At 46.4% G+C, this 15,838-nt stretch overlaps 1 pseudogene; it reads right to left on the bottom strand.

The window, feature by feature from the left end:
• Positions 1–15,838, bottom strand: part of LOC131755466 (RNA/RNP complex-1-interacting phosphatase-like) — a 572,095-nt pseudogene that overhangs the window by 372,709 nt on the left and 183,548 nt on the right.

The raw sequence follows: 15,838 nt of genomic DNA, 5'->3' as shown, positions 1-15,838 counted from the left end.
TGCTGTGTGAGTGCCATGGGTTGGAAGCTTCATTTATGTTGTAGCACTGAATTGTCATAACTAGTATGAAATGGAGATATTATTATGATTCCCAATATTCAGATGAGGAAACTGAGGCTCTTGGAAATTAAGTATGATTCGAATACGAGAATGTTAGCTCACTGTTCCATATGCAAGAGTGGTCTCCCTATGTAAATTATAAATGTCTTGGCACAGATCTGTTTTTTAATCTCTTGTTTGCATCTTAAAATGGTTTTTAAAACTTTTCTGTTGCTTTATTAATGGCAGTTGCACATTACAGAAAAAAAGCTGGAACAAAAAACATGTTTTTCAGATGTCCAGTGGTGCCCCAGAATAGAATCAAGACGAATATTCCATTCCGCATTGGCAACACCAAAGGAGATGATTCTTTAGAAAAAAGATTTCTCGACAAAGCTCTTGAACTCAATATGATCTCCCTGAAAGGGCATAGTTGGTGAGTACACGTCCCATCCAGAAGCTGGTCAGAGAACTGGTTTAGTTTCCAGACGCTGAAGGAAACACATCTTGGAGGCTGCCCATCCTGGAGTAGCAGGTACTGTAACTCGTTGGGAAAGACCATTTGTTACGGGGGTTCTCCTGCTTCTGCTTACAGACCCCTTAATACGGTTCCATGGCGAAGAGCATGGCGTGACCACACTTTCTAGGAGCTTTGGTCAGAATTACCTTTGAAAATCTCTGCTCTGACAGCACAAAGGGTGCCATCCCATCTCTGGTGCAGCTGGCAGAAGCCGGTTCAGTGTAAGAACAGACACTGTTGCTCCCCTGAACATCAGAGAGAGTAGTTAATTCTGTAAGCCCCATGGAAGATGTATGTTCTCACGCATGAGAATAGCTGCCCGCTCCCTGCCCCCTGCACGGCAGGCTCATCGAAGGCTTGAGCTAACCTAGGTTACCTTTGAGCGTTAGGAAGGAATTTTCTAATGACTGAGATGTGTGATGCTCCTGGCCACCTGCGTTGGCTTTCAGGTGGGAGGTTGGACACGGTGGTGTCAGGTGCTGCGACCCTCGCAGGAGCTGTTGACGGGAAGGAGGGTCGTCGTGATGCTCAACCCGGTGCTCCTGCTCTTAGCGGCTGCATCGGTGGTTCTTCTGGGTCCGTGGGAGGCATTCGGGCCTCTCTGCATAACGCTGTCACCATCGAAGATGTCCAGAAGCTGGCAGCCTTTGTGAAGCAGTTTTTGGAGATGCACCAGCTATGAGCACATGCTAACCAATATACACTCTGCCCTTGAACAGTGTACAAAATTGAAAGTCACTTGGGCATGGCTAAAAAACCTAAACACACACAGTATTTTTCTCGAATGAACATGCTTATGATAGATTTTCTTCGTTTTTCAGAGAACAGCAAAACATACACAGCTATGCCAAGCTGTTGAAACTTAACCTTAATTATGACTTGAACTGGAAGCTTTTAAAGAAACTTCTCTTGGGGCTTTCCTGGTGGCACAGTGGTTGGGTGTCTGCCTGCCGATTCAGGGGACACGGGTTCATGCCCCGGTCCGGCGATCCCATATGTCGCGGAGCGGCTAGGCCTGTGGGCCATGGCCGCTGAGCCTGCACGTCGGGGCCTGTGCTCCGCAGTGGGAGAGGCCACAACAGTGAGAGGGCCACGTATCGCAAAAAAAAAAAAAAAAAATCTTTTCTTGCTTTTCTGCCAAATTCTAGCTGCAGTTGTCTTTGCTTCTACTTTTTCTGCGTAGGTCTCATATTCAGAGCCGCCTGTGGGTTTAATTATATGCAAATTGCAGGTTATTGTTTATAGAGACATACAGACACACAGCATGGAGGGTGGATGGGGCCCTCTAGGTGCTGAATTCTGATCCTTTGCAAGATGACAGCAGTGGGGTCTTCTGGTTTCTTTCTTTATATGGTTATTCTCATAAAGCGATAAAAGTGACTTACTATATGTTTATATAGCAAGGTCTGTTTTTAATACCATGTAGTTTATATCTCTATGCATTTATATCTCTGTGCCTTTATATTTCTAATAATACGGTTCTTGTTGGTATATGTTGAGACTTTGAGAATTTGTCAGGATCCTTGACCTTGTGCATTAGAGTGTTCCGTTCTCCACAGTCGTGTGCCTCCCCTTCCCCCTCCCCTCTCGCGTTTTAAGCTGCTTCACCAGATTTGGAAGCTCCCTGATTCGCCTTTACTTTCCTTTCAGTGGGTAGAAGAACGGTTGGTTGGTTGGTTGTTTGGTTGGTTCTTCGTTTTTCAGCTATGCTGTTAAACTAAAAATCTCTGTTAAACTCCCTTACTGTTTGTTCATGTGACTGTTCTCTTTCTGGTGTTTGACCAGTGATGCCCTGAGTTCGGGAAGATGTTTGCTGAAGAGTCTTTTCCCCTATTGTTCATCCATTGTCAGTGTTTTATGTTGACCCTGTGAAGGACATTAAAGTCCTAAAACATCTAAACCTTAGTCAGTGAATTTCTTTACATGCTTTTTAGACAGATTGTTCTTTTATGAACTTTATGTTGGGAAAATGTGAGTCTAAATATAGCGTCTCTGAAGGGTAGTTTGTTCAGAAAGGTGTAAGACTTGAATCCTGTACATCCATGGTTTTAATGATTCAGCATACTGGTAGCTTTCCGTTGGCTTTTGGAATGGACATTGTCCACAAACCACCTTACAACACAGCTCACGGTATAAAGTTGTATGAACTTTGTCCCACTTAGGCTGGAAACATGCCGCTAGGACAGTTTTGAGCTGTCTTCGTGTTTCGTTGTATTGTGTAATGAGGACTATACTGATCTTTCGTCGGAGTTCTGCACCAATTGGTTGGGTTAGTTGCGTTTCTTGCTTAGGGCTCAACCTTGCCAGTCTTGGTTCTCTCATCTCTAAAAAGGAGGATTGAAATAACTCCCTGACTGATCTCGGGGATGTTTGAAAGCTGAAAACAAGGGCTCAGTGCAGGATGTGACTGTTTAAACACAGTAAATGTTTCAACAGCAAAAGCCGGACAGTCCATGGACGCCATCCAAGTGTTCACATATAATAGTGCTCAGAGTCTATTTTGCCTCCTTCCTCATCCATTCATCTGATGGTCACAAGTCCCTGTGGTTTGTACCGGCCCCAAGTCTCTTGAATCTCCGCTTATTTCCATTCCCGTTGCCACAGCCAGCTCTGTCAGCGCTTCGCGGATCATGTCAGCAGCCTCCTCTGCCCCTCCCTGCCCCGACCAGCACAGCCCGTTGGACGGTCACTTCCCCTTCGTGCTCCTCCTTGGTGCGTAAAAAAGCCCAGACTTCTGAGCCTAACAGTCACAGCTTTGTGGTGTCTGGTCTGGCTTCTTCTTTCTTGTGTTTCTGGTTCTTGGAATGTGGCGTGCATATATGCCCATGCTACGTCGGGTAAGCCTGGAGTTCCTGCCCCGACTCAGCAAGACTGACGTTCCTTCAAGACACCTGCCAACCTCTTGCCCTTGTTTGTGTCTCCTGCATTGGAAGGATGCTCTTTTCCTTTGTTCTTATAAGCGTGACCCGTTTATCTCATCACAGCCCCTTCATTCTGTGTTTTCCTGTGCCGAGGGTGTCTGCTTACGTGCCTTCCCCATCAGAGCAAGGACTAAGCCCTGTTTCTCCACCTCCATCACCTGGCACCCTGCCTTGCCCGAAACTGCTCAACTACTGTTTGTTTAATGAATGGAAAGGCAGGGCTTCCTGAATTTCACAAACAGCCTGCAGTAAAGGCAGAGGTACAATCTCACATACGTGGATGTTTTAATTTTTCAAAAGCTTACTATGTAATTTCATTTTTTACTAAAATTTAAAATCATGGAGGGCTCCCATACTCTTCTTTACATATGTGCGAAAGTGTTTGGAAAACGGTGAGCCACTGCATTCACACCAGGACAAAGGATAGTCACTGTTGTCTGGAGCACGGCTCGCTGGGAGGTACTCATGGAGCGAAAACCTTGACCTTTGTATGTCTCAAGTGAGTGAATGGACGCCAGTCTGCTGACCACGTGGAGAGAGGGGAAGGGGAGATAAGGATGCAGGCCCCAGGTCAACAGGCTGCGGGAGCCACAACTGGCCAGTCTTTTTTTTTTTTTTTTTTTTTGTGGTACACGGGCCTCTCACTGTTGTGGCTTCTCCCATTGCGGAGCAGAGGCTCCGGACGCGCAGGCTCAGCGGCCATGGCTCACGGGCCCAGCCACTCCGCGGCATGTGGGATCTTCCCGGACCGGGGCACGAACCCGTGTCCCCTGCATCGGCAGGCGGATTCTCAACCACTGCGCCACTAGGGAAGCCCTGGCCAGTCTTTAAGAGTAAAAGCAAAGTGGACAGACAGGGGTCTTTCTGGCCTTGGGAGATCTGTGTAAGCCTTGGTGGCCTCACGTTCCTTTAGAGCCTCCGCAGTGTCCTCCTCCTTCTCCCAAACTGCTTTTGACTATTTTTGTCTTTCACAATGTGACAGCACATAATCATGATCCTACCACCTAAGTGAGAAAGAACAGATTTGCTCCCACGTTGCTTATGTTTACCTCCACACACCGCTTCATCCCCAGCACTGTGGCTCTGTTCTTTGCCTGCACAAGAAACAAAATTGTTCTGTTCTGTGCTAGTCTATGTTTACCTAAACATCTAATGCTGTCTCGTCACAACTTAGCAGATGCTGGAAGGTTTGGCAAGCCCTTAGGTGAACTATGTGATGTAACAAATAATTAGTCCCTTTTTTCCCCTTTAGAGCTTAAGGAGCCACTGAGACCCCATAAAATGGACAAGACCCATTGATAGTTGTCCAGCTCTGCCTAAGTCCCTTGCAGGTCTGGCCTTGTATCACTCTGGGATTAATGTTTGTTGTATCATGTTGTTTGGAAGGAAAATAAAATGAGGAAGAATTTTCTCACATTTGATCCGAATGAACAGAACTAAAAAGTGAAATGCTACTGCGTCTGCAAAGAAATCAATCACTTTAATTGCAAAGAAGATTCCCTGCCTCTGTTAGAAATTGTGCTCTTGGTAATTTAGAATCAGAATCCATGACAGTTTGTGATGAATTGGCTCCTTTTGGGCTAAAGGAGGTAAGAAGTTCTAATTACCCCTGGATTATTCCAGAGTGGGTGGAAAAGCTTGATCAAAGAGATATTGGGAGAGAGCTAGAAAAGCTAGCAGTGAGCAAAGATTCATTGCATTTCTTTTTAAGAATCTAAAGAATAAAATAGTTCATTTGTTGTGACAAAAACAAGAGCCTGTGGTGTTTGAAATCCCCGAGCAAATTGGATTTTCTAAGAAAATAGGGAACTGGGCATCTGAGAAAAGTTTACGTACCCAGAAGTCCTATAGTTAGGTTATAGAAATTGGCCTTGCTTAATTGTTAGCACACGAGAATACTGACAGCCTTGCGCCTCACTGGGGAAAAGTATGGAGTTCACACTTTGAGTGTTTAAATGTGTAAGTAATTGGCACTAAGTTGAAGGCAGTCCAAAATGTTTTATTCAAATGAAAGCATAATTTAAGTTAGTAGAAATGTACTCAGGGTCCTCCTAATGAATGAATCTACTGACCCAATCCCTTTTGGTATCCTAGCCTTTGTTTCTCTTCCGATTGCCAACAATCCCTGAAGAATAGGCTGGATTTTAGGTTGACGCATTTTATTTTGAATGGTGTGTGTTGATTTTATGTATCTATATAGATGTAGATATATACTTATAGATATATTTTCAAACTTAAAGAAAAGTTGCAAGATTAGTACAAAGAACTGTTCTATGTGCTTTACCTAGATTCACCAATTATTACTATTTAGCTTTATTTGCTTTGGCATTCACTGTCTCTCCATATATACATGTTTTTTTTTTTTCTCCTGAACCCCTTAAGGGTAAGGAGACATTGTGCCCTTTTCCCTGGAAATAGTGATTACTTCCTAAATGAAACAAAATTTTCTTACCAAACCACAGCACAGTGGTCTAAGTCAGAAATTTAACATTGATACTGTTGACTGATGTACCGTCCATATTCAAATTTTGCCACTTATTCCAGTAACACCCTTAATGGCTAATTTTTTCAGGCCAGGAACCAGTCTACAATCATGCGCTGCACTTAGTTCTCATGTCACTTTGGTCTAAGTATGAAGTAATTCTTCAGCCTCTTTGTTCTTCCTATTATTGAGAGTTTGTGACGAGTATAGGCTGGTTGTTGTGTAGAATGATCCTTGGTCTGGGTTTGTCCACTGTTTCCTCATGGATGTTTCATGTGATGTGCTTTGGATGGGGGTCCACAGAGGTGACAGTGTGTCTCTCTGTGCATCCTTACAGGAGCCACCTGATGGCCCTCTGTCTCATTAGCATCTTGGTTAAGGTGGTGCCCACGAACTTTCTCCACTGTCAAGTTATTATTTGTCCCTTTGTAGTTAATAAGTAATTTATGGAGAGATAGTTTGAGACTCAAAGTATTCTGTTCTTCATCAAACTTTTGACTTACATATCTGGTTCATAGAACCAGTAATTCAGGTGGATTTATTTGATGAAGAAGGTGAAGTGATTCTTAATGCTTACTTCCCACCAGTAGTTTTAACAAGCCACTCTTCTTTCTCCCGAAGGAAAAAAAAATCCTAAAATATAAGCAGCAGAGGTGTGCAGCACAGTTCATTGACAAAAGGCAACTGTTGGAGGACATATATTCCAGGAGCTCTGAGAGTAACAAACATATTTTGAGAATGTGAACAGTAGGGGCAAGTGTGCTTTTTGGTGAATCAGGGAAGGAGGAAAAGAATCCCCTGATCGGGATATAGGGACCAACTTGCAGACTTTTCCTTCCCTGTCTAGTCAAGGTTGTTGATTTCTCAAGAGTTGTAGAAGGACAGCCCTTTGGCCACACAGACCTTTAATCTAATAACCAGATCGTGAACCACATAGCCTGATGATGCTTTAAAAGATGTGATATATATCTATAACAATCTAAAGTGAAAGTTGCTTCTAATGACTCTAGCCCAGCAGAATAGGCCCCAAGAGAAAAGTAAAATCTTGGCTTCCATCTAGCCAGGTGAAAAGCTGTAGGCATCCCAAGAAATGAAACTTGAAGTTGAGACGTAAGAAATGTAGGAAGTTACAAGTCATTCTGGGGGGAAAAAAAATAATGATCTTATCCAGCAGAATAAAAAGCGGCTAGAGGCTGAATCATTCTTTCCTGTTCCCTTCCTCCAGTTTAAAACCATAGGTTCTTTAGGTTGAAAGTCCAGGGGTTGAAGCAGAAATCTTTAGGAGTTCTTAGGAAATGACAGGTGAGCAGGTTAATAACCTCGGGTAGGAGCAATTCTGCTGTAAAACACACTGGGGAAAATACTTCTGAATTTCTAATGGATTTAAATCTAGGCAGTCTAACATATTTTCTAAAGAACTATGTTCAAATTAAGGCTCCAGCTGATGTTACCCAGTCGCCTCCCCCATTAAGCCATCTCCAGTTCTCCCAATGTCATATTGTTCAAGATATGGTGTCTTCCATGAGCAAGGTTCTTGTGCATACAGGGGCAAGACATATCAGTTAGGATTTTGTTGGTCACAATAGATAGAAACCTTGGTCCCAACTGGCTAAAGTGAACAAACAAACAAACAAAAATTATTGGTTGATGTAACTGAACAGTCCAAAGACAAGGGCCAGCCCAGATCTGGTTTACTCCAGAGGCCCATGTTGTGTATTCTTTGGAGCCTCCTTTCTAGGACTCGGCGTCCTTGTCCTCCTTCGTGTCATGCTTCAGGATAACCACATTGGTGATATTGCCTCTTCAGAACAGGTCTGTAGCTCTGCTTTCCTCGCCAGAGTATCCAGCCTCACTCTGCTTGGGCTGCCTTAGGTCAGGTGCTCGTCCCTGTGCCCATGAGTAGGACCCGGAGGAAGGGACATGCTAACTGGCTGGAATACAACAGGACCCATCCTTGGAGCTGGGTAGCTGGCCAGTCCCACCTAAACCATATAGGAGCCTGTGCAGCTTGCCAAATAAGTTCTGCTTTTTGTGGCCTTTATGGAGCTTACAGCTTCATCAGGGAGGCAGACAAACAAATAAGCAAATGGATACAAGATACGAAGTGAAAGAACAGAGCTGTGAGAGTAAATGTCAGGGAGACACAGTCCAGACAGCGGAATGGGAAGTGACATTTGAGTTGAGATCTGAATGGTTGAGCAGGAGTTAATCAAGAAAAGAGGTTAGGGAGAGACAAAGGCCACGTGAGCATTTGGGGGAACATTTATCACTTTACTCTCTCTTAGGAGAGTTGGTGTGTGATGCTCAAAATATTGAACAACTAGTATGGTCCCCTGAAGAGGGCAAAATTACAAGTGGCCAAAAGAGGATGACTGCAGGAAAGCAGCAGCTCGCTGTAGGTGGCCACAGATGAGTGGCCCACTGCTGGGGTCTGAGGCCCACAGGGTTAGGGCTGGGGCAGAGACTTAACCAACTAGGATGGAAGTCTTAGATAAGTATATCAATAACTGGTATGGCAGCAGAGGCATGTACCTGCTGGATTTCAAGCCTGAGTGTACCCCCTTTTTTTCCGGGCCTCTTTCCACTACTTACTGACCACCAAACCGTCCCTATGCGATATTCAATAAATGTTGACTAAACATATAGATGGCTATATTGATAGCATGGGAAAATTATCTGCATTCATGCCTGATTGATATTGATAGAAGATTTCGCCCCAGAGCAAACTAGCAAATGCTTCCCTAGACTCCGCAGAGCATCTCAGATGGTGATTTTCAACTCGAGGCTTCTGGGATTTGAATCAGCATCTGCCTGAGGTTTGCAGGTTGAGGGGAATCTCAGCCTGGAGACACATGTTGATTCCACGGTACAGTGTTGGAAGCCCACACGGAGTAATAAACGTATAGTTGTGCTCTTTTTGAACCATGTAATACTTATTGACTTAATGGGGACGTTAAAACAAAAATCATGAGGTGAAGCGTTAACATCTCGATTCCTGTCTTTTCTTGAAGGGGGAGAAAATGTGGGCCTGCATTTCAGCATGGAGGTTTGTCTGCAGCCAGTAGAGGCTGCCTCTTTAGATGGTGTGCTCTAATTTGCTTTTCTTCCACCTTTCTCACCGTTTTCATATTTGTTCCTTACTTGCCCTGGGGTCCCGGGTCTGAAAAGAGCGAGATTTGAGCTTTCTATTGGAAAACCATTGCAAGGTAAAACGAGGACGATGGTCCTGGGCACCACGCTTCTGGCCTTCTCCACTGTTTTAACCCCAGCAGCAGGAGCATAAACTTTCCAGCTGTGTGAAGGACTCAGAACTGAGCTAGAGCCATCCCCAAACCAGCTGAAGTTAGTCTGTTAGCTTTGTGCAGGCTGAAAGCTTTAAGTAAGCATTTCCAGTCATACCTTCTGGTCATTTCCCTTTAGTGTACCGTTTCCACCTCCAGGTTCTTCTCTTACACCCTGAGAGGCTGGCCCAGAACTAACCGAGGAGCCGCCACTTGGCTGAGTCATTGTCATTAGCCTCCTTTTAGTCTCTTAAGCATCTCTCCTGTTTAGGGCTGAAGTCTAGTTGTATAAGATTTCAAGTAAAAACTCCCATCCGCAAGTCACTGATCCATTCATCCAACCTTACCTAGTTAGTTAGCGAAATGGGGAATCGTATTGGCAAGATCATTGTCCTTAAGCGATTTGGAGCCTAGTAGGGAAATTAAAATGCCAACATGCAGTTGTCCTACTCTGGGACAAGTGCCTATCAGGTAGGGTTGCAGATAAAATACAGGACACCCGGTTAAACTTGCACGGTGTATGTGTTAAATCTGATAACCTTAGCACCGGGGAAAGTGTTGGGTGCAAGGGAACACAGGTGAGGAGGACCAGGGAAGTCTTCGTAGAAGCACTGCCATTGAGGCCAACATGAGAGGGGTTAAGCCAGAAGAGGTGGAGGATAGGGGAGGGCTCTGTGAAGACAGAATAGCACGTGTGAAGGCCCTGACTTGATAGGTGCCCCAGGAAATTCAGGGGCCTGAGGTTCAGGATGTGGGAATATGGAGGGTGGAGGAGTATGTCAGGGGAGGGGAGACTGGAGACGCGATGAAGTCCTGCCATGGAATGTGGACTGGATCCTAAGCACAAGGGGCCAGCCATTGTAGGACTTGAAGCGGCAGAGTGACGTCAGGTGCGCATTGGAGAAAACTCCTTGTGGCTGGAGTGTAGTGACTGATTCGAAGAGGGGGGCTGGAGACAGGAGAAGGCAGAGCGGTGCCCTGCTGCAGTAACGATAGTGAGTGATGGCCGTGGCTGTGAGGGAGAGAGAGGAATGGATGCGCTACTTAGAGGAGGGATGGGTAGATGCGGGAGATGAGGGAAGAGAAAGGGCGTGTATGAAGGTGGTTCCCCTCAGTGAGACAGGAGAGGTAGGAGAAGTGGGCACTGTGCTGCCCTTTACCTGTTTGCCTCAGGCGGGCTCCCTGCCTGTCCACTGCTCTGCTCCGTGTCACAGGGCTGATCCTGCAAACCCCATCGCCCAGATTTCCTCACCAGCTTTTTTCCAAGTAGGTTCAGCCAATGGAGAGCATTGGCCGGAGGTTGGAGGGCAGGGCGATGGGAGAAGCCAATGTATTTTCCCTCGCCCTCCGCCCTCCGCTCTCTGTTCGGGCAGCCGCAGCAGGGCTGGTGGCCGCTGTGCTCTGAGTGGCTGCCCCACCAGGCAGCCCCTCCCTCTGGGCTGCCAGCTCCTGCCTGGCAGCTGTGGCAACACCACTTCCTTCTTTGCCCCCCAGCCCAGCAGTGGGGTGGGCGTGGTTTCCTCTGCTGTGACTCTGGGATGTCTCACCATCCCATTTGGCCTTTTATTTATTTTTTTTAAATTTTTCTTGCGGTAGGCGGGCCTCACTGTCGTGGCTTCTCCCGTTGCGGAGCACAGGCTCCGGACGCGCAGGCTCAGCTGCCATGGCTCACGGGCCCAGCCGATCCGCGGCATGTGGGATTCTCCCGAACTGGGGCACGAACCCGTGTGCCCTGCATTGGCAGGCGGACTCTCAACCACTGCACCACCAGGGAAGCCCCCATTTGGCCTTTTAGCTTTTTCATCACCATGTGAAATTTGTCGTATTGAACTACCTGTCACGGGCTGTTTTTCTGAGTGGACATTCAGTAATATGGACGTGTTGGATTTGAGGTGCCTTATGAGACATTTAAATGGAGACGTTTAACAGGAAGTCATATATAGATTGAAAGGTGCAGAGAGTGGTCTTGGATGGAGACAGACTTAGCTGGTGATGGAAACTAGGGGAGAGGATGAGGTCCTTGAGGGAGATGGCATAGAGGATGAAGAGCAAAGAGCCTAATACAGAGCCCTGAGAAATACCCCAAGGAAGATCAGCTCAACAAGAGACTGGGAGGGTGCCAAGAGACAGAAAACGGTCAGGAGGGTTGGATGGCGCAGAAGCCAAGGGAAGAGATTTTCAAGACAGAGACGTTGTTTAACATATAAGTTGGGGGCTTCCCTGGCAGCGCAGTGGTTGAGAGTCCGCCTGCCAATGCAGGGGACACGGGTTCGTGCCCCGGTCCGGGAAGATCCCACATGCCGCGGAGGGACTGGGCCCGGGAGCCATGGCTGCTGAGCCTGCACGTCCGGAGCCTGTGCTCCGCAACGGGAGAGGGCGCAGCAGTGAGGGGCCTGCGTACCGCAAAAAAATAAAATAAAATAGAATAGAATAAAATAAAGATATAACTCGGCTTGGCGGTCACATAGATAAGGATTGAGAAGTAGTCCCCTGGACTTGTCAACGGAGAAATCATTGGGGGCTTCAAGGAGATCCGTTTCATGAGAGTAGTGGGGCAGAAACCAGATCGCAGTGTAGATGGGAGGGGAGCAATGGGGGGCAAGTCAAGAAATTGATGGCAAAGGGAAAGAAGGGAGGGGTGGATAGAAGGACAGGAGAATAGAGTGGAGGAGGGCATTTCCTTGTGGCTCTTTAACTCTGGCTGGGAGGGGCCAACAGAGAAGGAGAGCGTGAAGATGTAGGAAGAGAGGGTGGCATCCCGAGCCCAAGGAGGACTGGCCTCTGTCTTCAGCTCCCACCAGCTGGACGTTCCCTTTCTCTAGCTTTCCACGTAGGCTGTGGAAGTTGCCCCTTGCCTCCTTGGATCAGCTGCCCTTGATTCGTTCGTCCTTTCTTCTTTCTCAGCACATCTGGGTCATACGTTATGTGAAGACAAACAAATCATTACTGACGGTTAATTTTCTTGAAAACCCCCCCAGGCAGGTACCATTTTGGAGAACTACATATTGTGCCTCAAAAAGCCAAAGTAGCCCATTTTTCCTCTCTCATTGGGAGAGATTGCTGTTTCTTGGAGAACCCGATGAAGAGGGTGACTCGCACTTAGGAGTAACGTTGCTTGCAAAGTGCGAAAGGTGAGGTAGTTTGGCTCTGAGGCCTGAGACTTCCTGAGAGATGGCAGACTCACAGCTCCCATTTCCCTCTGACCCTGGGCTCTGAGCTCATCCAATGAGATGGTAAATAAAGTCACTGACACAGTTGAAAGGATAACTTTCTTCTCTCTTTTTCATTCAGAGCAAATTTAATGGAATTTGCATACAACATATGGATGAAATATCCATAGGATGGGGCTTGACTATATCCTCACAATTCCCCTTCCCTTTTCTACATCTGGCCCCTTTAGCTCTGCAGACGTAACCCCACACCATCAACCCCCCCAGTCGGTCCACTGAGCGTCTCTTCCTCCTTCGCATCTGGTCGTTGTCGTCACCTTGCTCTCCACTACCGCCTCCTGCGGTAGCTGTTAGGTCCAGGGAGGTTGGTTCACTGTGAGCAAGTAACCGTCAACTCCATGGACAGGTGGAAGTGACTTGGCAGCCGGAATGAGCCCACCCTGAGTTAATTATACCAATGAGGGTCAAGGAGAACGGGGATGCAGCTGGTGTGCAGAGCCCCGGCAGTTGTGAGACACATGCTCCTGAATCCACATGTTGCTCCATATCCAGCCTTGCCTTTCTTGGTTCTCTCTCTTGACTCCATCCAGGTTTCTGCTCTCCTTGTCCCTTTGGGGAGGGAGGTCAGTACCGGCCCAGGTGTAGTCCCCCAATGCTTCCTACTTCCAGGCCCTACGTAGGCTTGTATATCCACTTGCTTGGGTTGCCCTGGCATTCGTGACAAGAAGTTGAGTGGTTTCTGCCCTAGGCTCTCTTTTTCTGGCGTCCTTCCTTGCTGAAATGTCAGAGGACGCCACTGAGAGGGCATAACCGCCGTTTGACCCGAGAGCTGGACCCGGGCAATCAGAGACTCCTCACCCCCTCCCCCGACCTTGGAATATACATTCTGCCCACCGTTCCCACAGTGGGAACCCTTTTCAAAAACTCAGCCTTGAGAGAGGAACGTGTTCTTGAGACCATGTGGACAGTATATGTGACTGAACCCTGTTAAGGTCTCTGTGTAAACTCAAGATTCTGGCGCGTGGGTGCTGAGATCTGTTTGTCTTTCAGCTGACCAAGGCAAGCTTTGTAAGCAGGTTCCCTTGCTTGTTGAAACTGCCACTGACTTGTCTGGCGTGGGCTGCCTCTTTCTTCAGTCTCTCGTTGTCCTCTGTGTATAGGGGCCAGTTTGCACCCCAGCAGATAATCTTAATGCTTTGTTTGCTTCCAAGTATGTACAAATCAAGTAATGCTTTTGTGATGAAAATTATACAGCATTATACAGAGAACCAAACATATACTTTCCATTACATCTTTGATGTACTAGTTGGTGTTACATGCACATGTTTCTTCACCCGTGTTCTTTGGACTGTTTTTTTCATTCGTGTCTATTTTTCTTCAGATGATTTTCTAGTAATTTTTACAAATTTGTGAATCTGGATAAACTAATATCTTTGACTCTCAATTTCAGGTTGCATCCTTTGCTCTCCAACAGTCATTGAAGTGCTGTTTTCAATATGTCCAGGCAGGGATTCAAAATAACGAAAATGCTTTTGAAAAATAATGTCGTAGGTTGACAGAGTGGTTTATACATGATAGCATAGGCTTATGCTCTTAATTCTTCCTCACAACCCTGCTTATCGTGGCTGGAATTGCTGCTACACCTGTGGGGGCAGCTGGGGCCTGACTGGGCCACATGCCTCTTAGGCCCCAGCTAGTAACTGGGGCTTGTACTCACGGGGGCAGCAGGGCTCCGAGAGGGAGAGTAGAAGCCCAGAGGGACCTGGCTCTGAACTGGTCCACCATTGTTTCTGCTGCTTTCTATTGGCCATGGCACATCACCTAACTTCAAGGGTGGGGAAATCAACTCTGCCTCTTGATGGGAGAAGTTGGAATGTCACATTGCAAAGAGTGAGGACACAAGGAGTCAACCTGGAGCCATTTTTGCAATTTTGGATGGTGCTTGGTGCCTTCCTCAAGGAGGTCGTACAAAACCATTTTTCAAACATCCCAGGTTCCTATAAATCTCCACCTCTGCTTTGGCGTCCCCTAAAAATTCCCAGTCAGTTTTGGTGAGGGGACACTTGGTGACAGTGTTCTCTTTCGAAATGAGTAGTTCCGTTATCGACATTACATTGCTCCCCATCCATTATTTACAAGGTTTCCCTGTTTGTATGTGCAAAATATTTATGTGTATATTTTGAGACATAAATTGTACAGGCCTCTTTTTTTTCTTTCGCACACCCTAGAGATGTTATAGAGGGAGTAAATGTGTCCAAATTTGGGGGAAATTGGAACAGTCAAGAGTTACCTGTATGGAATGCTGTTAACGATGACAATTCCCACTACAGTACCTTTCCTCTGAGACACTTAGGGTCTGTCAACAGATTAAAAGTAGTAAAAGATGCCGATGGAGAGAATTTTCATTACCTTGTGCTCTGAAAACTTGGATTTTCATTGGTTTGAATGGGCCTGAAAATGCATTTTTCTTAGTAGGGGCATAGAAGCCTCTAGCGGTATACTTAATAAAGCGAGGTGAGTTATAAGCAATCATCTGTTGGAGGGTAAATGTACCACACTCCACTTTAAGAAAAATACAATATAAAAGTCTTACCATGGAAGAAAATCTTTAAAAAAACACTTCAAGAAAAATAAAGACATGACACCATATTCAGTTTAAAGTCAGTGACTTATAAGCAAAGCAAAGCAAAGCCAGTCTGATTAAGGCCGTTGCATTGTTCTCGCATTTTTTTAGGTCTCACCCATTTCTGTGGCCTTTTTAGAACCTAAGCTTCTAGGGCTCAGAGACGTTTGTCTTGATGTAGGACTGAGCAAATGCACGGAGAGGTTCTCAATAAATAGGCATTAAATTCTAAGTCCAGAAGGGGCCTTGAGATTCCTTCTCTTTACTCCTTTGTAGAACTGTTTTAACCAGCCCCCCAAAACAGAGATTTTCTTTAAATCTCAAAATTCAGACATTCCACAATCAGAACTTACTTCTCATATTGCCTTGTGGTCTGCTGTGGGCATCTGTCGAATGGTGTGAACTGTGCATGGGGACCATGGCCTACCCTCCAGGCCCACGGTTTGGGCTGCTGTGGTGCCATGCTGTGCCCAAGGGCCTTCTTCTTTGGAGGTCTGGGCTCCAGTGAGCCTTGGTCATGTTCTTTTATGGAACCTTGGGTGCTCGACCACTCTGACCCTCAGTCTCATTTGCAGGTTCTGGGGAGGATTAAATGAGCTCACGTGATATCCAAGTGACTGAGGCAGAGTACACTCGGGATGAATCTCTGCTTGGTTTTCATTGGCTGCAGAGGAGGGGATGACCCTAGGGGTGAGCTCCTTGGACTCCAGCTTTGGAGCCTCTCCAACTTGAATATGGGTATGCCTCTCGTGGATTTTGTTAAATGCACGCTGTTATTCAGTAGTTCTGGGTGGGGCCTGGA

Source organism: Kogia breviceps, chromosome 4 (genome assembly GCF_026419965.1).
Source record: "Kogia breviceps isolate mKogBre1 chromosome 4, mKogBre1 haplotype 1, whole genome shotgun sequence".
NCBI classification, from domain to species: domain Eukaryota; kingdom Metazoa; phylum Chordata; class Mammalia; order Artiodactyla; family Physeteridae; genus Kogia; species Kogia breviceps.
This window is presented reverse-complemented; position numbering and strand designations above follow the sequence as displayed.